This window comes from Lepidochelys olivacea, assembly GCF_965140295.1.
Source record: "Lepidochelys olivacea isolate rLepOli2 genome assembly, chromosome: 6".
Classification (NCBI taxonomy): domain Eukaryota; kingdom Metazoa; phylum Chordata; order Testudines; family Cheloniidae; genus Lepidochelys; species Lepidochelys olivacea.
The window spans coordinates 81,730,341-81,751,279 of NC_140416.1; the positions used below are offsets into that span (position 1 = coordinate 81,730,341).

General features: G+C 40.6%; 1 long non-coding RNA gene across 1 annotated transcript in view; it reads right to left on the minus strand.

Moving 5' to 3' along the window:
- Nucleotides 1–10,631: 10,631 nt before the first annotated feature.
- LOC311521744 overlaps nucleotides 10,632–20,939 on the minus strand; it is a 95,965-nt gene continuing 85,657 nt past the window's right edge. The window contains exons 2-3 of the long non-coding RNA XR_014711959.1: nucleotides 12,369–12,431; nucleotides 10,632–11,954 (exon numbers count right to left, since the gene is read on the minus strand). This is a non-coding gene — a long non-coding RNA (uncharacterized lncRNA). The remainder of the gene's footprint in view (nucleotides 11,955–12,368; nucleotides 12,432–20,939) is intronic.

Genomic DNA, 20,939 nt, shown 5'->3' on the forward strand with positions numbered 1-20,939 from the left:
AATACCTGGTCACTTGAGCTGTTACAAGATACTGCCAAAGTAAACCACAGTTATTTATTCAGATTATGTTCCTTGGCCTTCCTTTCAGGGATAATTGCCAGAAAATAAATGAAGTATTCACTGAATCAAGAATGCTGAAAAGACTCTCAAAAATAAGTCTGAAGTGGGAATTTTCAAGCAACATAAGTTTCTCAGACGTGAAGAAGAGCTCTGTGGGAGCTCAAAAGCTTGTCTCTCTCGCCAACAGAAGTTGGTCCTATAAAAGATATTATCTCACACACCTTGTCTCTGTATATTTAACTAAGTGAGGTAGTTAATAGAAAGACTCATTTTTCTATAGCTTTTAAACATTTTGGATTTTAAAGGGTATATTTTAAATGAAAACAACAACTTCTGGGTTGTGACATGCCACTAATGGGCAGAGCCAAATGAAATAATATTTTAATAATTTTACTTTCTGGAAAAAAACCCACCTCTCTGGAGTGCAACTTGTCCAAGTAAGCCTTACATTCTTTAGCCAAGTGATTTGTTCTGCATAACTGATAATTCTGTGGGTTTGTTCAATTTTAATTATTTTTTCCTGAAATACATATATATAGGTTGGGTTGCATTCTTTATAGGAGATTTTGTACTCTATGTCACTGTGGTTTGGGGTTTTGGGTGCAATTCATATGAACGTATAGTAAGTAAGTGGGCTGCTGGGCTGGCTTTTAGTGTTTGTGATCAACATTCAGTTGGAACTGCATGATGTCAAATATTGCTTTGTTTGGGTTACTAAATCTGAATTCTAACAACCACAGTCTTGCATGGGGAATGCAAGATACTTTCAGGCAGGTCTGCCCAGTTCCTCTTTCTGTGAAACAGGCACTGGTCGAAACAGTGTATCACTGACAGAAAAGGGCTGCCTCTGTAAGAGTTCAGATGAGTACTAGAATTGCGGATGATGGAAGTGTGGAAAACAGTGATGGTGCAGCAATCTGGAGCAGAGTGGTAGTGATTGGGAAAAGGCTTAAATGAAATGCACCTAATCTGCAACAAAAGGTGGAGGTGAGGAAGGCCCTGATCTGTTGCAGAGTGGTATAGTCCCAGGGCTTGCAGCAACATGAGAAAATTGGAAGGGGGGTGGGGAGGGACAGAGAGAGAGAGAGAGAGAGAGAGAGAGAGAGAGAGAGAGAGTGCAAGTGAACAAGAAAGAGCATTAGAGCCTTATTAATCTGCTTCAGGTAGAGATACATGGTTTGTTGCAATTTAAGAAATTTCCCTGGAAAGATACTGTTTTCTGAAAGCAGTATTAGCACGGCCAAGATTTGTTTAGATCTCAGGTAAACATTCATGAGAACTCATGATTGATCATGTTCACTTACGGTCATGTATTACCCTCGTGACACTGGCACACCAGGTGCCAGCTCATGCCAAGGCCCCTAGCCTCACTGACCCTTGACAAATGCATAGCTGAAAACCATTCTGGCTCACCCGTGTGTTAGCATTGTTAAAATAGATGTTACAGTTACAAGAATGTGTTTAGTGTTTAGACTTTATGAAATACTTGTAGGAAGCTATGTGTATAGCACAAGACACTGCTACAAGTCTCTTTTTTTACAATTTTTTTTTATGTGTTTCTTGTTGCTAGAAGGAATTTATTCACTCAGACAGGAAAGCAATATGCCCAGTTACTGTTTATTACATGTGTTTTCAGGAGACACAGGAGATCAAATTCTATTCTCAGTTACGCCTACACAAACCCATTGGAGTGGAACTCAGAGAAGAATTTAGCTCAGGGTCTATCTTAACGTGGTAGGATTTCAAAAGTCATGAGGAAAAACAGAATTACGTCAGTGTTTCGCACTCTACTGAAGATTCACCTCGGTGGGGACTTGCCTAGAGGGTAAATGGTGTATTTTTGAAACATGTCAGCAAAAATAGTTTAATTAAAACATTTAAAAGCCCAAAGTAGCCCTGGCATATTTTAACATGAAACTTGGTTGAGGCTTAGGGGAGAAGTCTAAGGTTCACCTTGAACACATCAAAATACAACTTGCCTGTCTACAGTAGAGTTTTAAAATTGGTTAGTTAATACTTTTTAAAACACATGATGTTCCTAGTCGAGGCAGTCCCTAAGTGGTGCATACCTCTGGCATAATGGCTACAACTCAGTACATGATTTTCAGTAATCACTTGGTGTTTAATTAACACACTAAACTGTCTTATTAAACCTGACTAAACTCTGGATTTAAGACACTCTAAATTAAGTGTGAGCCAATTCCTTTGTAAAAGAGCCGTTAACAATGAAAGAAAACATGAATAGAGAAGTTCTGAAGGACACTAACATGCTTTCAGTTGCTAAGGGAAACTTCCTTGGTCTACCCAATGTACTCAGTAGGTCTGACTCACAAACATTCTGGCTTTCAATAAATAATGAAAGCCCTATAGTGTTTAAGAACAAAGAGCCAGTAAAAAGGGTTAAAAATAAAACAAAAATCACACTGAACAACATGCTAATGAAATATTTCTCTATAAAGGTTCCGGGAATTATGTACAGTGAGTGGTTTCTTAACATTGAACATGTCTCTGTAGGCTACACAGTGTGCCTGAGACAGCTCTCATATATACAGAAAGAGTGCTAAAATAGACTGGTTGTTGTTGCTGTATTTCAAAGCTGATGTTTAGACCACTGAGCTAACGCTTTCCAACTGAGCCCCATTGGAACTCTGTGTATCTTCTCTCTTCTTTTCTCTTTTAAATCTCTTTCTCTCTGCAGGAAATGCCTCTGCCAAGTATCTTTCTCCCACAACTTCTCCTGTTCTTTCTGATCTCCTTTTTTACAGATGAGGCAGTAACAGTGACACACAGAAAGATTAAGGCCAAAACTTGCCAAAGTGACTCCTGATTTTGGATGCCTCCACTTTGGGTGCCCAAATTGTGACTCCTCAGGAGAGTGGTAGAAGTGCTGGGCACTGGTAGCACCCAAAGATTTCAATTAGAGTTATGGGTGCTCAGCACTTCTGAAGTTCAGGTTCCAAATCAGAGGCCACTTTTCAAAATTTTGGCTCCAAGTGATTGCCCTAAGGGTGACCATAACTAGTGCTTTATCCATGGGATGGGTAGTCATGAGACATGGGTTCTAATGCTGAATCAGACACTGACTAACTACTTTACCCTAGGAAGTCATAATCTCTTTGTGCCTTACTTTCTCACTCTGTAAAATGGGATAATGGATATTTACCTCTTTCATGCACAGCTATGAGGTATAATTGTCAGACTCTCCCTCTCTCACTGTGATACACTGCCACAGTTGTGATCAGTGGAGTGACTGATGCTAGATCCCCCTAGAAATAATAGCCGGAAGCTGCTAACAGAATGGTCTCTGTAAGGTGAAGATCTAGTGTTAAGGGCACAATCCCACAAATATTTTATGCATGTGCATAACTGTATTAACATGACTAACTGTACAAACATGACTGGCCCAATATACTTCAAAGGGACTACTCACATGTAAAGTTATGCATGTGTTTAGGTGCTTGCAGGATCAGAACCTTAGTTAATAATAATTAAAGATAACATTAACTATGGAGATGCTACCACCTTCATAATAACAATACTGCACCCAGTGTCTGTTTTTTAACATCTGTATATAGCAATACGACATATAATACAACACATAATACTTACTTATATATTAGAGATGTATATGCAGCTAGATAGTTGTAAATGTCACCATAAAGTACAAATACAACATTTAAAAACTGAGACAGGTAGACAAGAAAAGAAAAGTGATTTGTCACTCTAAAAGATGAAAATACATTGGGTAAATTTTTCCACCTTTGTCCATCTGAAAGGCAAGATAGGGTAAAACTTTCCACTATTTTCAAACGGTCCTACTGATAGCTATTAACCCTCTGACTCAGATGTCAATGAGAGGTCAATGGTTTCTGTCTCTCTCACATACACAGTAGCAATTATATTACAACGAAGTTTTTAAAATATCCACATTCAGGCGGGATAATAAAAACCAGAAAAGAAATGTAAGCAGTGTAGGGGAAAAAATGAGCTAACTTTAAAATTTGGCCTCTTTTTCTGATTATTATGGCCCAGGTGATAGAGGAGGGAAGAATTAGGTTGAAAAATTATGAGAAATTTTTATGTAAACACAAGAAATCCTGTCCATCCCCTTTTCCAACATATTTTCCTTTCCTTTGTCATTGTACTTACCATTATACTTGCCGCTAAAATAAACAGTTACCACAAATTCTTATGCATCAAATCCTGTATTCCTTATTCGGGTAAAGCACCCATTGACTTGAATGGAAATTTTGCCTGAGTAGGGACTATAGCTGACTCAATATACTTTATATTTCAGCCTGATGTAAATGGACCAGCATGAAACTGTATCAGTCAGATGGAAAACTGAGTTTAAAAGAGACCCTTATATAATCTATTTTAATGTGCTGTATATCTGGAGAAATAGCTATGCTAAATAACATTCTGTTGATCCAAATTAAAAACATGTGAATTTGTAGCCTGCACACATTTTTGTTTCTTCTTCTCACAAGTGTTCCAATGGATGCATATTGGTCTATATTACTGAGTGGGTAGGGACACAGGTTTAACACATCTTAAAGAACTTTTTTACATATTATTAAAAACTAGAATTCCATGACATCAATTGAAGCTTTGTCATTGATTTCAAAAGGGCCAGGATTTCACCCAAGGGCTCTTGTTCCAGTTTCAAGCAGGGGCAAGCTCCACTGGTGCTCTCCTGGTCTATATAGTGTTTATATAGTTCAGATGTATTGGTGCTGGCCATCAGTTACTGAAATTGGGTAATTTCCAGACAAGGACTGGCTCACAGGCTAATTTCTGGGTCACTTCAATGTGTGTAGCTAACTCACAGCTATAAAGGCCATGGGAATGTCCTTAAATAAAGTGAAATGAAATTTAGGCTGGAGAACAAGACTAGTTCACATTTTCTTGGGAAGTGAGGGAAAAGGCTGTAGGAATATGTAAACTATGCAACACTTTGCTCTTCCTAATTAGCATTCGTGTTTGTATTTGTTGCCAAAACCCTTAACGATACGAAAAAATAAATCCTACTGTGAAGTTCTATTTTTCAATCTCAGACATTTTGTAAATCAGAGGGAAAACAATAATTGCTCCAGAGCCATGGATAGCTTGCTTTGTCTCTTTCAAGAGGAACTGTGGGCAGCTCCTTCCCCTTCCGCCCCCAATCAGTGAAAATCTACCTAGCTTTTGTGAGGCACTGTGCTGCTGGATATGTCACAGTTCAAGGCCACTTGTGGGCATTAAAAATCTTGAGCACCTTTCTCCAGTGCAGTGTATTCCAGTTAGCTCTGGTATTCCAAATAGTTACTTCAGTTTCGCTAATTACATTCTGCATGTCAGCACTCCATCAGAGGGTCCTGTTCCACATGATGCTCCTTACTACCTGTCTAAATGCTTGTTTGAATTAAAGGGCTACTGTCCACTGCACTCACTTCAGAGATGACTGAACTTCAGTAGTGGGTGTAGTGTCATCTGTATCTATAGTTTTCAAACTTCTTTAGGATGAAAGGCATTGGATAAATATAAAATATAATCCTTGTTACTGTGAATTTTCAAATGGAAGAAATATATTAGAATATATTTAGAAATATATTTCAGAATTTCAAATATTTCAGAAATGCTAAAAATCAGCTCCACTGGGCCAGTTATTAAAAGTAGGAAAACACACAATGGATATAACTAATATCTAAATAATTTAGATCTGGATATTTACCATTATTCAAAGAGTGCTGAAGATATGTTGTTACTCTAACACTGTTTCACAATGCCATTGCTGAATCAAATTCCATTTATAATCTCTTAAAACTGCATTCAAGCAGACATAACTGATATATTGCCGCCTTTCTTCCATTTGCTAGAAAATGAGAGAAGGAAGTTAACCTAGATATGAAATGGTGACACAAAGTCACATTCCTACCTTGCACTCAATAGGAGAGGCTGGGTATACCAAGGATATGGCTTTTGAAATATAATACACCACATATGCCCTAAATACCGTACTGTCAATTCAATCCAATTCACTCATAAATCTAACTTCAGGACTGTGGCTATTCACTTGCTGATTTAAAGTTTAAAAAAAAAAATCTGTGACTGTTGATGTGATTAAGAATGATTCAATATGTTGCTATGGGAAACAGAATTTTTCAACCAAACCTCATTAATTATTTTTTGAGAGATTCCACCAGTTTTAATGATCCAGTGGAAGTAGAACACAAAGCTAATGTTTAAGGGCTTGCACAGATGAGATATTTTAAAAGAGTTTATATTGAGAGAATATATTGATACTCGGATACCAAAAACTCTGTTTACCGTCCTCTAACCAGTGGGGCGGCTCTCCCTGGCTGCATGTGAATAAAGGGTCAGCTCCCCTTCATGTTGCACAGATGCTCAGGAGGTGGGGAGTGGGAAGAGCAATAAGACTGTTTGCTGTTGGGGGCAAAGGGAAGAGAAACCCACAATGGGCAGTCTTCTCTTTATTTTTTTCCTGCTTACTTTGATTTCTTGTTCACTACTCTTTAAAGAAAAAACATTTGTGGACTGTGACTGTGCTTTTTATGCACAGTCATTCCACCATCTGACATGGAGAGAGAAACACATACATTCTCTTGATAGCCTGGTCTATAACAGGAAATTGAACTGTTGTCAAAAATGGATTTCAACAGCAGCTGCCGCAAATGGGTACTGAAAATGGTATAAGTGCATATACAGGCCAGACAAAACTGTTTTCAATTTTGTGGTGGTGAAACTTGCACCTGGTTCAACACTAGAGGAATTTACTATTTTAACAACCATTCTTCCTTGCATGCTCATAGAAACACCTCATACCAACATACAAAAGTTCTTCAAACCATCTACATGCTTCCTAAAAATTGCTTGGATTATACTTGCTTTCCATAGTCTGCACTGTTGTAGTGTCAGTGTAGACACAAGTCAATGGCATAACAATGCAATTATTTCAAATAGTCCTCTTATCACTGTCCCAGAGTGCACCTGAGGTCATTCAAGGTCTCCCAGAATCCACTGCTTCTAGTAACTGTGCTATGAACTATGATATAGGTGCCCAGAGGGCAACTGAAATGGTGTAGAACAGTGCTATGTGGACATGGATCAGACCTGCAATGGTTTGGAACATAAATCGGCAGGGGTAGTGTGTACACACCAAACTGTTTATGCTCAGATCAATTCTATCTAGTCTGCCAGTTATGAAATGAGCAGATGTTGTCCTTATTAATTCCTAAGTGAATTGCATCTATTAAATGAGAAACAATATAGGGCTGACTATCAAAGCTCTGCTAAAACTGAACAGCTCTCAGAAATACATAACCTATATTTTTTAATTCAAATTTTAAAAAATAATTGCCATAAAGTAAAATATATTACAGATGAGGTTTAAGGATAACGGTTTGTATTTGGATGATTTTTGTGCATTTTTGCCACCACCCAGGCCAAATATTAATGTTCTTGCCATATTTCTGTCTTGTGGTTTTTCTGTATTGATTTTGAGTTCACAACTCAAAATAAATTGGACTTGGTTTTGTACTTGGTCTTAGTGATGTAAATCAGGAGTAGTCAATGGAGTTACTCTTGATTTAGAGAGGTGCCAGTGAGATCAGAATTTGGCATAATGGAGTTACACACTGATGTGAAACTAGAAGGAGATGCTACTCAAGCCTGTAATCTCAAGGTCAACCTTGGCTAATGCATTCAAGAAAGATTCTCACAGAGGTGACCTCTAAATAACAATGGCAAATACCAAATTAAAAGCTCATTGATGCAACCCTCAACTGTACTTATACAAAAAACAGGGATCAAAATCTATTGTTGGCAGGGAGAGGCAAGCACAAATAACAGTAAATACAAAAATACTTTCATCATGTAAATAAGGATAATTATATTACCAAAATTATTTAGCCAGTATTATGTATTTGTAAAATAATCCATACTCATAATGTAATCTTTCCTCTCCCCGTGCTCTCCCTCCACCCCCTCCCACCTCTTTTCTTTTTGAAGACACTTGGTAACTCTCCAATATCAATCTTCAAAAAAGCAAAAAGAGTTCAGAGCCAAGTGACAGAAAAAGGACAGGGAGAGGAACTGTACAAATGCAAAGAAAGAGAGAGAAGGAAGATGAAGTGGAAAATGATTAAAAAAGTAAGGAAGAAAAGAATAGGTGGAAAGGCAGGGTGGTCTACTAGGAACTACTACAGAGAGCTGAAATTGAAACAACGAGAGATGAGATACAATACGTTGCTGTCTACTTTTCATTAGATAGGCTTATTCTTAGTACTGCTATGTAAGATCATTTCAGCTAACACAGCAGGGAAGTTTCGCCTGTAATTGCCCGGGCAGAGATATGAGGTATGCAGGCATACGTGAGCTCTTGCACACAGACTAAAACAAACACGAATATTTTATTGTCAATTTGATAAAGAAATACTGCACGTTTTGTGCAGTATATTAGCCAGCTGCCAGTTCATTGTTAAACCGGGAGTGCCTATAGTCTTCAGTGACTGGTCTTGCTGCCCGGCACAGAGCATGAGCTGCACGTAACTGACTGTTTCCAGGGAACAAAGGGGATCACAGAGAGTAGTGAACAGTAAATGATATCTCTAGTGTAAAATCTTCTAGTGGACCTATTACCAGAATATCTAGATGCCAGATTCATAATTAAAACTAAATAATAATAATTAAGGACTCTACTGTCTCCTCCTCCTTGATTCTAGAAAGCATAACTTGGTTATGATTATTATTTGTTTTTTGTATTATTATTATAGAAACTCGCAGCTTTTAAAGATGGCAAGCTATTCAAATCATTGTACTTTGATTTGTAATTTGTAATTTCATAGAACGGTCATTTCAATGTCCCATTTCACAAAGGTACAAGTTCAGTTTCTTTCTTTGGCAAAAGACATGAGGAACAGCGGTTCAGAACCACAGCTACTGTAAATTGGCCTTGCTTGATATCAGTAGAGCGACACCAATTTATACCAGCTCACATCACAGACACGGTTTATTATTAGCTGATTTTTGCTATTTGTACATCCTTGAAAACTGGAAAGCAAATCCACATGCATCCCAGTCATGACTAGCACAAACAGGAGCAAAATACTGTGTGTGTGTTGAGGGGGAGGTGTCTCCATATAGCTCCAATCCAAAGGAAATAGTTGCGAATCCCAGAGAGAATGTTTGTAAGCTAAATTCCCACTGCTTTACTGCGGTATGACCATGTGCCTTCTGCATCACCTGACATTGTGGCTTTTCGATTTCCTGCTACAGCTTGGTAAGTTTATTTCTGTGGAACTGTGAGGAGAAGGCACATGGGACAATTTAGGACAAATCATAGGGTGATGCTCTGATAAATTAACTGAGGGCATGTCTACACGTACAGCGCTGCAGCAGTGCAGCTGTACCAATGCAGATATGTCTCTGCAGGTGAAGATGCTCTATGCTCTCCTGTTGACAGCTTCTGTAAGACAGCTCTCCTGTTGGCATAATAAAACCACCTCCTCGAGCAGCAGAAGCTCAGCTCTCCCACTGACGTAGTGCTGTCCACACCAGTGTTTATGTTGGTGTAACTTATGTTGCTCAGGGGGGTGATTTACTCACCCCCCCTGAGCAACGTAAATTCTGCCGACATAAGCTGTAGTCTAGACATAGCCTGAGAAACCATCATGGTATCGGTTAGTGTAACATCTATAAAATCGTCATTAGAAACAGCCCTAAGGCCCTGACCTTTCCAATACTCACATGCTTAAATTTACGCATGTGTGCATTGTAGGAGCAGAGCCTAACACACAATGACACATTCTGTCTTCTTAAATGTTGTGGCACGGCAATTAATTTTGTATGTGAGAGAGAGACAATCCCTTCAGATGACAAATCCCATACAAATTGGAAAGTGACTTTGATTTCTGAATGTTTCTAGTTAGTTTGCAGTGCTTACTTTCGAGTTCACTCCAGCAGTCTTTAATGCTTGGCAGAGTAAGAGGGAGAAAAGCACCATGTGTGGGAGAGATCCCATAAATGACTATTGTTTCTCTAATTGTTACTTGAATTAAAACAACTTTTAATTATTTCAGCTGCTTCCCATTCCCCTCCCCCAACAGAAGATTAAGAGTGTGACAGAGAAATTGAAAACAATTCCCCATGGGCCAGAATATAGTTGGTGCCACAAGTTCAATAAGTAAAGTAAAAAAGTGTCCTCTAATTAATTGATGCTCTCTCTGTTAGGTTACCCCAGCCCTTTTCATTCCCAGAATACAAGAGTAAGCAAGATCTCTGATAACTCTGGTTTAATTAAAAGAAAAGATGTACTTTTAAAATGTTTTATCTACAGAAAAAAGTACAAGGGAGAAATGAGAAATCTCATATGGGACAAAAATCAATTCTTTTTTTTCTTTTTTAAGTTATAATGTATTTTGGCTGCCACACCAAATCCTGCACTTCTGGAGTGAAATCCTGCCTCCATTGAAGTCAATGGCAAAACTGCCATTTCTGCAATGGGCTTCAAAACTTTACCCCTATATCCAATAACCCCACAGAAGCAAACAGGAGTTTGTTCCTTGCAGATTATCTTTAATGTTTTTCAAGTATTTATTTCCATTTTACATGGACTGCACCTTTTGTTGTTGTTGACAGATTACAGACTGAGAGCAAAAACATGTCTCTGTGCCTATAACTTTTGTGCCTGAACATAAAGCATGGTAATAATAACTAATTTGCATTTTTGAATAGCCTTCAAATCACCCTATGGCACAAAGCCAAAGCAAGCTTCTTCATGGAAACAAACAGCTTGAATTGTCACTTGTTAGAGCTGTTGTCAGATTTTGTAAAAAATATTTTCTGCACCCCAATTGCCATAAGTACATTGTGGGAGTACCAGCTATGTCTTGTTTTCTTCCTAATAGGTCACGTAGTAACTGCTCTAAGTCAAATTCAACCACAATTGTAAACTTTGATAGGATTTCCTTCAGCTATTGATATGTTCATGCACGTACACAGCTCATGACTCAGGGTACTTATCGGTCAACTGACACTCACTCTGGTATGTAAAGCATCATCACTAAGACCACTTCTCCTTTCACCCTGAATAAAATGATCTTTTCTAGGTCTTTCCCCCGCTACTCGCCCAAGGCAGAGTCTGAAGGACACACAGGACATAGCTACAATTGTTCTCAGCTTCCTCACTGTGATCACTGTATTGGTGAAGTTTGAAATCATCTACCTCTGCCACTGTATTTTTAAAACTACATTTCCAAAACAGTAGATAAACCACAATACCGGGTATCTGCCTCCCATTCTGGTAGCTGAGTTCTCATTCAGAGAACCCATTAATTATTATTATTATTTATTTGTATTGCCACAGTGCCTAGGAGCCCCAGTCATGGCCCAGGACCCCACTGTGCTAGATGCTGTCAAACACAATTGTATTCTCATGTTTGTCAGCTAGAGCACTAGCAACTCAGTCTTTTATAATAGACTATGCCTTCAAAATGGAAGCTCAGTTTTTCCAGCCAGTTGCTTTCCCTTTTTGATCTGTGTATTCATTTCTAGCACTACAGTAGTGTCCCTCAAACTACTATGAAGTAGACAAAAAGGAGAGCAGTTACCAGTGCATTTGCAGAGAGCTGTTCATTGTGAGACTTCACAGGATTACAACTGAGCAAATCTTTCACCAAAATATCACGTCCAAAGAATTCTTTAGCACAATATTAAGCTATATTACAATTTACGTAGTGATGAAAGCATAATGCGGTGTTTTAAAATATCCTGATTTCAGCTGTCCCCTCCAGGGCTTCTGAGTGGTTGCATCAATCTCTTGATTGAGGGAACTGCAGAACTGTGAGGAGGTGATCAAGGCTGCATCTCTGTGGTTAGACTCCTCAACTAGAGTCCTTCAATACAAGGGAGAAAGTGAGAATTGGGCAGGGGGAATGAAGCAAACCTTGAAAGGGGATCCAGAGAGAGATGGCAGACTAGAGGAAACTCAGGGGAGGGAGAAGGAAATCATGAATTTGATAGGGAAGCTGAGGGATGACTGGATGGATTTGGAGAGGAGCAAGAGCAGGGAATTGATGGGTTTGACTTTGAGAGCATTTATACACATGATGCAATAATATGTTAGTCAAATATTCAGATTAGGACATTACACTAGGTGGATAAGGCACCCAGATTTCCAAATCTCAGGCCTGGGCTACACTGGCGGGGCGCGGGGGGGGCGGGGAGGGCGGGGTGTTTTCAAACTAAGATACACAACTTCCGCTATGCTATTCGAGTAGCTGAAGTCGAAGTATCTTAGTTCGAGTTACCTGGCCATCCTCAGGGCAGCGAGTCCACCGCGGCAGCTCCCCCGTCGACTCTGCTTACTCCTCCTGCCAAGGTGGAGTACAGACTTCGATTTAGGGATCATAGAATCATAGAATCCTAGAATATCAGGGTTGGAAGGGACCTCAGGAGGTCATCTAGTCCAACCCCCTGCTCAAAGCAGGACCAATCCCCAATTAAATCATCCCAGCCAGGGCTTTGTCGAGCCTGATCTTAAAAACTTCTAAGGAAGGAGATTCTACCACCTCACTAGGTAACACATTCCAGTGTTTCACCACCCTCCTAGTGAAAAAGTTTTTCCTAATATCCAACCTAAACCTCCCCCACTGCAACTTGAGACCATTACTCCTTGTCCTGTCCTCTTCTACCACTGAGAATAGTCTAGAGCCATCCTCTCTGGAACCACCTCTCAGGTAGTTGAAAGCAGCTATCAAATCCCCCCTCATTCTTCTCTTCTGCAGACTAAACAATCCCAGTTTCCTCAGCCTCTCCTCATAAGTCATGTGTTCCAGACCCCTAATCATTTTTGTTGCCCTTTGCTGGACTCTCTCCAATTTATCCACATCCTTCTTGTAGTGTGGGGCCCAAAACTGGACACAGTACTCCAGATGAGGCCTCACCAATGTCGAATAGAGGGGAACGATCACGTCCCTCGATCTGCTCACTATGCCCCTACTTATACATCCCAAAATGCCATTGGCCTTCTTGGCAACAAGGGCACACTGCTGACTCATATCCAGCTTCTCGTCCACTGTCAGCCCTAGGTCCTTTTCCGCAGAACTGCTGCCTAGCCATTCGGTCCCTAGTCTGTAGCTGTGCATTGGGTTCTTCCGTCCTAAGTGCAGGACCCTGCACTTATCTTTATTGAACCTCATGAGATTTCTTTTGGCCCAATCCTCCAATTTGTCTAGGTCCCTCTGTATCCTATCCCTGCCCTCCAGTGTACCTACCTCTCCTCCTAGTTTAGTATCATCCGCAAATTTGCTGAGAGTGCAATCCACACCATCCTCCAGATCATTTATGAAGATATTGAACAAAATCGGCCCCAAGACCGACCCCTGGGGCACTCCACTTGACACCGGCTGCCAACTAGACATGGAGCCATTGATCACTACCCGTTGAGCCCGACAATCTAACCAACTTTCTACCCACCTTATAGTGCATTCATCCAGCCCATACTTCTTTAACTTGCTGACAAGAATACTGTGGGAGACCGTGTCAAAAGCTTTGCTAAAGTCAAGAAACAATACATCCACTGCTTTCCCTTCATCCACAGAACCAGTAATCTAATCATAGAAGGCGATTAGATTAGTCAGGCATTCCCTTGGTGAATCCATGCTGACTGTTCCTGATCACTTTCCTCTCATGTAAATGCTTCAGGATTGATTCTTTGAGGACCTGCTCCATGATTTTTCTGGGGACTGAGGGGAGGCTGACTGGCCTGTAGTTCCCAGGATCCTCCTTCTTCCCTTTTTTAAAGATTGGCACTACATTAGCTTTTTTTCAGTCATCTGGGACTTCCCCCGTTCGCCACGAGTTTTCAAAGATAATGGCCAATGGCTCTGCAATCATAGCCGCCAATTCCTTTAGCACTCTCGGATTTATCGCATGTAGGCGAGACGTGATAAATCGATCCCCAATAGATCGATCACTACCTGTCAAGCCGGTGGGTAGTGAAGACGTACCCTAAATTGAAACAGGTATGAATCACCCTTCCTTTTCTCCTTCAGAAAGGAGTCTGAAAATAACCATCGGTCCATGATTCTGCATTTCTGACCTGAACATTTGTCAACAACAAAAGCAAGGGGGCACCACATTTTTTTTGGACTGTTGGTAACTTTGGGACTAAGGAATTGTGTGTATACAAACATTGTATTGCTTTGACCATGTCACAATATGTTAAGCAGTACAACCCCCCAGTTTGGACATAGTTATATTGGTATAAATGTGCTTTGTCCCAGTCGAGCTATTATTATCCAGAAAGGGGAATAAGATATTCCACTAGAAGGCACATTTATATCAGTCTGACTGTGTCCTGACGAGAGATGGCCGTGATATAACTATTTTGGTTAGCACTCACACATCTAACTGATTTAGCTATATTGGTACTAAAAACCTTTGTGTGGACCAAGCCTAAAATAAGAGACATTAGAGAGTTTGGGATTCAGGTCCCACGCATCTTTAGGGAAGTTTTTATCCTTTCATAGCCCTTCCTTCCTGCTCGTCTTTAAAAAACAAAAAAATCCTTCAAATGTAATCCCAGATTGACATAAGATTTTGGAGCAAGGGGTGTAGTTGTTAATGTATCAGATAAAGCCCCTTATTAGTAGGCAGCATCATCATGCAATCCCTGCTGTATGTTTTCCAAGAATACAGGCAAAATGGAAGAAAGAGATTAAAGGCATTCTTGGGGGGGGGGAAAGCATGGACAGAAGCAGGGAGTGGGAGAGGTGTAGGAGGAGATCAGAGTAGTAGACATGGTTGCAGACATATGAAAGTGAGAAGTTTGAACTTCAAGGGAAGACAAGAGGAAACCAGGGCTGAGGTCCAAGGAGGGAAAGGCAAGGTCAGAGCAGCGAGAAAGGAAGTTTCTGTACTTCCCAAGATCTGCACCTGCATGCATACAATACAACCTCTACAGGAAGTGACTCAATGGTCAGAGTCTGAAACACAAAAGCATCCTTCATTACTGGAAAAGGGATTTGGCTTCTTATATGTGGATGTGATAATCTTAAATTCTGGAACTACAGTAGCTCCTGGTTTTGTTTCCAGTGCTCAGAGGTTGCACAATTCCTTACAAACATACTCTTGAGGGGGTGAGGGATAGTTCAGTGTTTGAGCTTTGGCCTGCTCAACCCAGGGTTGTGAGTTCAATCCTTGAGGGGGCCATTTAGGGATATGGGGCAAAAATTGGGGATTGGTCCTGCTTTGAGCAGGGGGTTGGACTAGATGACCTCCTGAGGTCCCTTCCAACCCTGATATTCTATGATTCTATGATTTCTTTCCTCACACCCATCCCAGTAGGAAGGGCTATGACTCCATGAGGAAGAGCAGGGTCTGAAATATCCTTTTTGCACCCGTGTGAAGGAGGGACTTGGCCAGAAAGGCTAGATCAGCATGTGCTCCATCCAGACCCCACTCAGTATCACTACTCCCCTTTATACAAGAGTGCAGCACTGGCTGCACTTGGACTTCCCATAGAAAAGAAGGTGCTCAGATACTATGGGAATGGGGCACACAAGTGTCTCACACAGAAAACCAATGAGATTTGGGTGCTTAACTCCCTTAGGGTCTTTTGAGAATCCCTGCTCACAATGTCTGTATTGGAGGAATACTGGTGGGCCTTAACTGTACTCGCTCCTCATTAGCAGATGCTAATCCTTAAGTGGCACAGACCCACCATAGTGGCTCCCAGGCTATCATCCTCAGAGCATGTTTGTGAGGCTGTATGGAATATGTGAGACATTTTATAATATTATTTATACCAATATTATAAAATTGCAAGGAATCTGACCAGATATGCCATGTGAGGTGTCTGCGAAAATTTGCCAAGTCTGAATCTTATTTATGTTTGTATCATCTTTGTGTTATGAGTTACAGATATGTAGGGTATATATGTATTTCCAAATTTGTGTTGTGTTTCTGGGTGACACACCCAGACAGATTGGCATCAGCTTTGCCTGGCCTGCTTGATGGCCCATCAGCTGTACAATCAACCCATTGAAAGGAACCAGGAAAGATACCTTATGAGTCAGCAGCAAAGCATGTGGTATGTCTGTAGACAGAGAACTCTACAGCTTCCATGCCATGTGCTGGGCAGCTTGTTTTCAGAAAAAGGAAATACAAGCTGCATGGCAAAACACTATAAAATGCAGCTGCATCTTCTCCATTTTGTCTTCAGTCCTGTTTCTGGTCTTCAATCCTGCTTCTTGTCTTCAGTCCTGCTCCTGGTCTTCCTGCTTCTTACCTCTGAAGTAACTTATCTACAAACTGAAGCTCTGAACAAAGGACTGAATGACCCATTCAAGCTGGGGATGTGTTCCAGAGGGACTTTCAAGCCAGCAAACTCACCAATACTGCTAAGAACATGATATATGGACTTTGAAGCCTTTGCGTGTATGTGACTGCTTTGCCATTTAACAACTCTCTTCTTGTTCTTTCTTTTTTCTTAATAATAAACCTTTAGTTTTAGATATTAAAGAATTGGCTGGCAGTCTGGTATTTTGGGTGAGATCCAAACCTATACTGACCTGGCAACGTGGCTGGCCCTTTGGGATGAGAAGAATATTTTGTGTATGTGAGCAGAGTTTTAAAATAACTTCTCATTGTACTGGACCTAGGATTGGGAACTGGAATGCAATAAGGGGGCTGTGTGGTTCTTTTTTTTTTTTTTTTTTGCTTCTTGATAACCAGGGTGGAGATCAGAAGCACAGTTTGTGGCTGTTTGGGGAGTTTAACTTCAGTGTTACCCACCAGTCTTGGGAGTATCTGCTCACCCTTTTGCAGCCTGCCCTGCCCGTGGCATTTCCAGTGCGGGCTGCCCTAAGCACACCAGGTCACAATGTCTACACTATAAAATTAAGTTGACCTAATTTATGTTGGCATACAGCCACCACAGTAATTAAGTTGCTTGTGTGTGTCTACACTTTGCTCCTCGTGTTGGCAGTGCGCATCATCACCAGAAGTGCTTGCACTGATTGTACTGTCAGTGTGGGTCATTGTGAGATGGGTTCTGAAAGGCAGCAGTCGATGTAAGCAACTCAGGCTCTACACTGACAATGTGTCGACCTAACTACATCAACACTGATGCTATACCTCTCGTGGAGGTGGAGTTATAAATTCTGTATAGTGGGTGAGTTATATCAGCAGGAGCAAAATTTTAGCATAGATGCTTCCATAGTTAAGTAGACATAAGCTGCCTTGGGTCAACCTAACTCTAGTGTAGACCAGGCCTCAGTTGCTGACATAAGGGGCTTGGCTGGGACATTCCTTTATCCAGCTGCTGGCAGCTGGTACAAGAGAGAGCAGCCTGAAAATTACTCTAATTGGACCACAGACTGGGCCAGTGCACAGTGCCGCAAAGATGAGGGGAAAATAAAAGCTAGCTTAAAACTACATTTGCTCCACCCTCTGGATTTGCACCAAGTGTAATTTGGCAGGTCCTGAGAATCAGTCCCTCGTAGTTCTCCAGTTAGAGAGGTAGAAAGTGTTCTGCTCCCTTTGATTGATACAGAAAAAGCTTAAGGTCAAATATAACAGTCATGTCTTATTAAACTGCATTTTCTCCCTGAAACTAGCAAATAAAGGATCTAAGAGACTTTGCACCCAGTACATAGATAATTCTAGGTTTAAAACTGATTCTGGACTGTTCCCATAAAACCTCATTGATCTGTATTTTGATTCAGTCTTTGCCCTGAGGATGATAGTTAGTCACTATTTATGAGATGTGCAAAATGTCAGGGGAATATAAAGAAGTGCTGTGTTCAGCAAGCATATGATATGACTAATAAATGATGACAAGAGGTGTGGTTATCATAAAATAATCACCTCCCTTCAGTGCCTTCATGGGACGTGAGAGAGTAAAGATCTCCTTTCTGTCACGCAGGGCATGTTTATCCATAAAGAACTAAACCTCCGAGAGTTCTTGTACTGGTGTTATTAAAAGGCTTTCTCATGTGTTTGTTCAGGAAGGAGGTTTATTACTGGGATGCAAAATAAAAAAGTTTCAGGTCACATAGTTCAGTTGATTTTTAGAGGGAAAGCTTTACAGTCAGGCAGATGAGCCTGTTGGCTAGAGGTGAGCCCAAGATCCCCTTCAGGGCTAGGATCTGATGTCTGTTAAAAATAGAGGGAAGATGCAAGTCCCTGCCTCTGGAGACCACCCCAATGCCTAAATTCTCACATTGTGTGGGCCAGGTTTGATATGCCCCTAAGTCCCTGGGCATGAAGTGACACAAAATTAAAACACAAATGGGGAGGCCTGCCTGACTGGGGGCAAGGGGAAGAAAAAGGACATAGTCTTGTCTTGATGAAGAGAGAGAGAGACTGAGGGAAGGAAGAATCAAGGAGGGAGGGAAAGAATGGGGTGGGGTAAGGGGTTGAGGGTTGGGAGAATCAGGGAGATGATGGATGGAAAAAGAAAGAGAGAGAGGAAAAAGTTGGGAGGGACAGGGAGACCCATTGAGTGGTGGAAGGAGATGAAAGAAGAGACTGAGGAATAAAAGGGAGAATAGAAAGAGATGGAAGATTTATGAAGAGAGCGAGAGAGAGGCTAGTGAGCCTGGGGAAGGGAAGAGGAAGTCCCAGGATAAGAGAATGGTGAAGAGAAACATAAGCAGAGAACAGGAAACAAACATGAAGGGGAATGAACAAACACCATTTGATAGAAGGGAAAAGAAACTGAGTAGAGAAGGGGGAAGAAAAAAGAATTAAACTGAAAAAAAGAAAGATAAAGAGAACAGGGAATTATAAAAAGGAAAAGCAGAAAAGGCATAGCTTTTAGGTAAGTTGTATCTTAATTTTATTCATACCCCTACTTTTACATGAGCAGTTCCAGAGCATCTCCTCTCCAGAATGGGATTTATGGATTTTGTGTGTGTGTGTGTGTGTGTGTGTGTGGCAGGTGGAAATTGCCAACTATTGTTTTTAAACTTTGACAGGTGAGGGAGAATGTCAAAACATTCTTTCCCTAGAGCTCCAGCATTACACCAATGGGTGTCCCTGAACTGCCACACAGTGTTTGCTAAGCAGACTGAACACTCCCTAGTCCAAACAGATATATATCTCTAGACATCTATTAGTGAAAACTACAGCTCAGAACTTTCAAAATAATAAAGTGAGGGAGCTCTTTCATTCACATCACAGCTCATGCATTTTCCAGACTGTTTTTGCAGTACTAAAAGTTAGGGTTTTTTTTGTTTTTTTTAGAATATTTAAAAATGTATATCCTATTTATACTTGAAATGGTCAAAGCAATACAACTTGTGTGTGTACACAATTCCTTAGTCCCAAAGTTACCAACTTAAAAAAAAAATTGGGGCCCCCTCACTTTTGTTGTTGAAAAATGTTCAGGTCAGAAATGCAGAATCATGGCTATTTTCAGAATCCTTTCTGAAGGAGTAAAGGCAGGGGGATTGACTTACATCTGGCTCCCAGCCTAAAACAACATGGACAGTATTCTCAAAAGGCCAAATCCAAAGGTCTTTATGCAGGATTTTTTTCCCAATGGGAGTTTTGAGTAAGAACTGAATAAAGACTTCAGGATTTGGCCCCAAGATAGTCAACTACAGCAATCACTTTTAATATTTCCACAGAACTAGAGTTTTATGCACTGAAACTACTTTCTGACAGAGAGCCATGAACAGAAGTAAGTTAAACATTTAAAATACATGCACATAAGTACAAAAAGTATAAGATAGCTAGGTTTCAGTTACAAAAAAAGGAAAGAAATATTCATTAAAAATCATAACTAAGAATTTACCCTGTTTGTCTAGGTAGGGTAGCACATACCATAACTTCCTTCTTTCAGAATGGTTACTCACTTTTGGGGTATGTGTTTAGAGTAAAGCTATCTAAAAGTGTAGCAACAAATAGTATTTTTAGAAAGGGAGATTAAATTCAGCTACAAGGGTAAGCTGAATTCTAATCACACAACTACCCTGAAGGAGACTGATTGATAACATACTCAGCCAATGAAATGTAATATAGCATTATTATGTCATCAGGGAACTCCCATTGGCTGACTATACCCTGAGGGCAGGACACTGTTACCTAATTAGGCCCTAATCTTACCATGAGATGTGCACCTCTGTGCAGAGACTCAGACTTCAGTGGGGTTCTGTGCCAGTGGAGGGTGTGCCCGCATGCATTATATTGTGGGATTAGGCCCAAGTGGTGATTCCATGGGTGTGGCATCATAGCCTGAAAGATGTCTTTTTAATACTGGTTCGCTCCTAAAGTAGACTCAGGGGGGATTGAAGTACCAAAGTAATGAAGGTAGTATAAAAACGCACATGCCTAGATAGGGCTTCCCACCAGATTTTGGAGTTTCCACACTTCTGACGATTAGATTTAAGAAAGTGGAGAACAATGCCGTGAACAGACACCTGCTCTGACAGGATTCCTCCTGGAGAGCAGTTTGGGATGACTGCTTCCCTCTGAGTATATAGACCATATGGGTTCAGGCTTGATAATCCAAAAGCATCAGGGCTCTCTCTCCTGAAACGGTTTTTAAAAAGTGGATCTAAACAACTTCAGATAACGCAGATGTGCTGGCCAACAATATGAAGCATGCCATGTTTTAAAATTGAATGCTGAAAACCGTTCTCAAAAGGTTTTAAGACAAGTATTTAAACAAAGCTATGTCCCACATACTCACATTAGCTGAATGAGGGGTGTTTATTTCAGAACATGAAGAAAGAAGCTGCAGTCTCAACTGTTGTCCAGAAACAACAGAGGTGAAAACATGGCCCCACTGAAGTCAGTGGGAGTTTTGCCCTTGACTTTGGGCAGGGCGGGGGTAAGGGGAGAAGTTCACCCCATGAGTTTTAAATTGT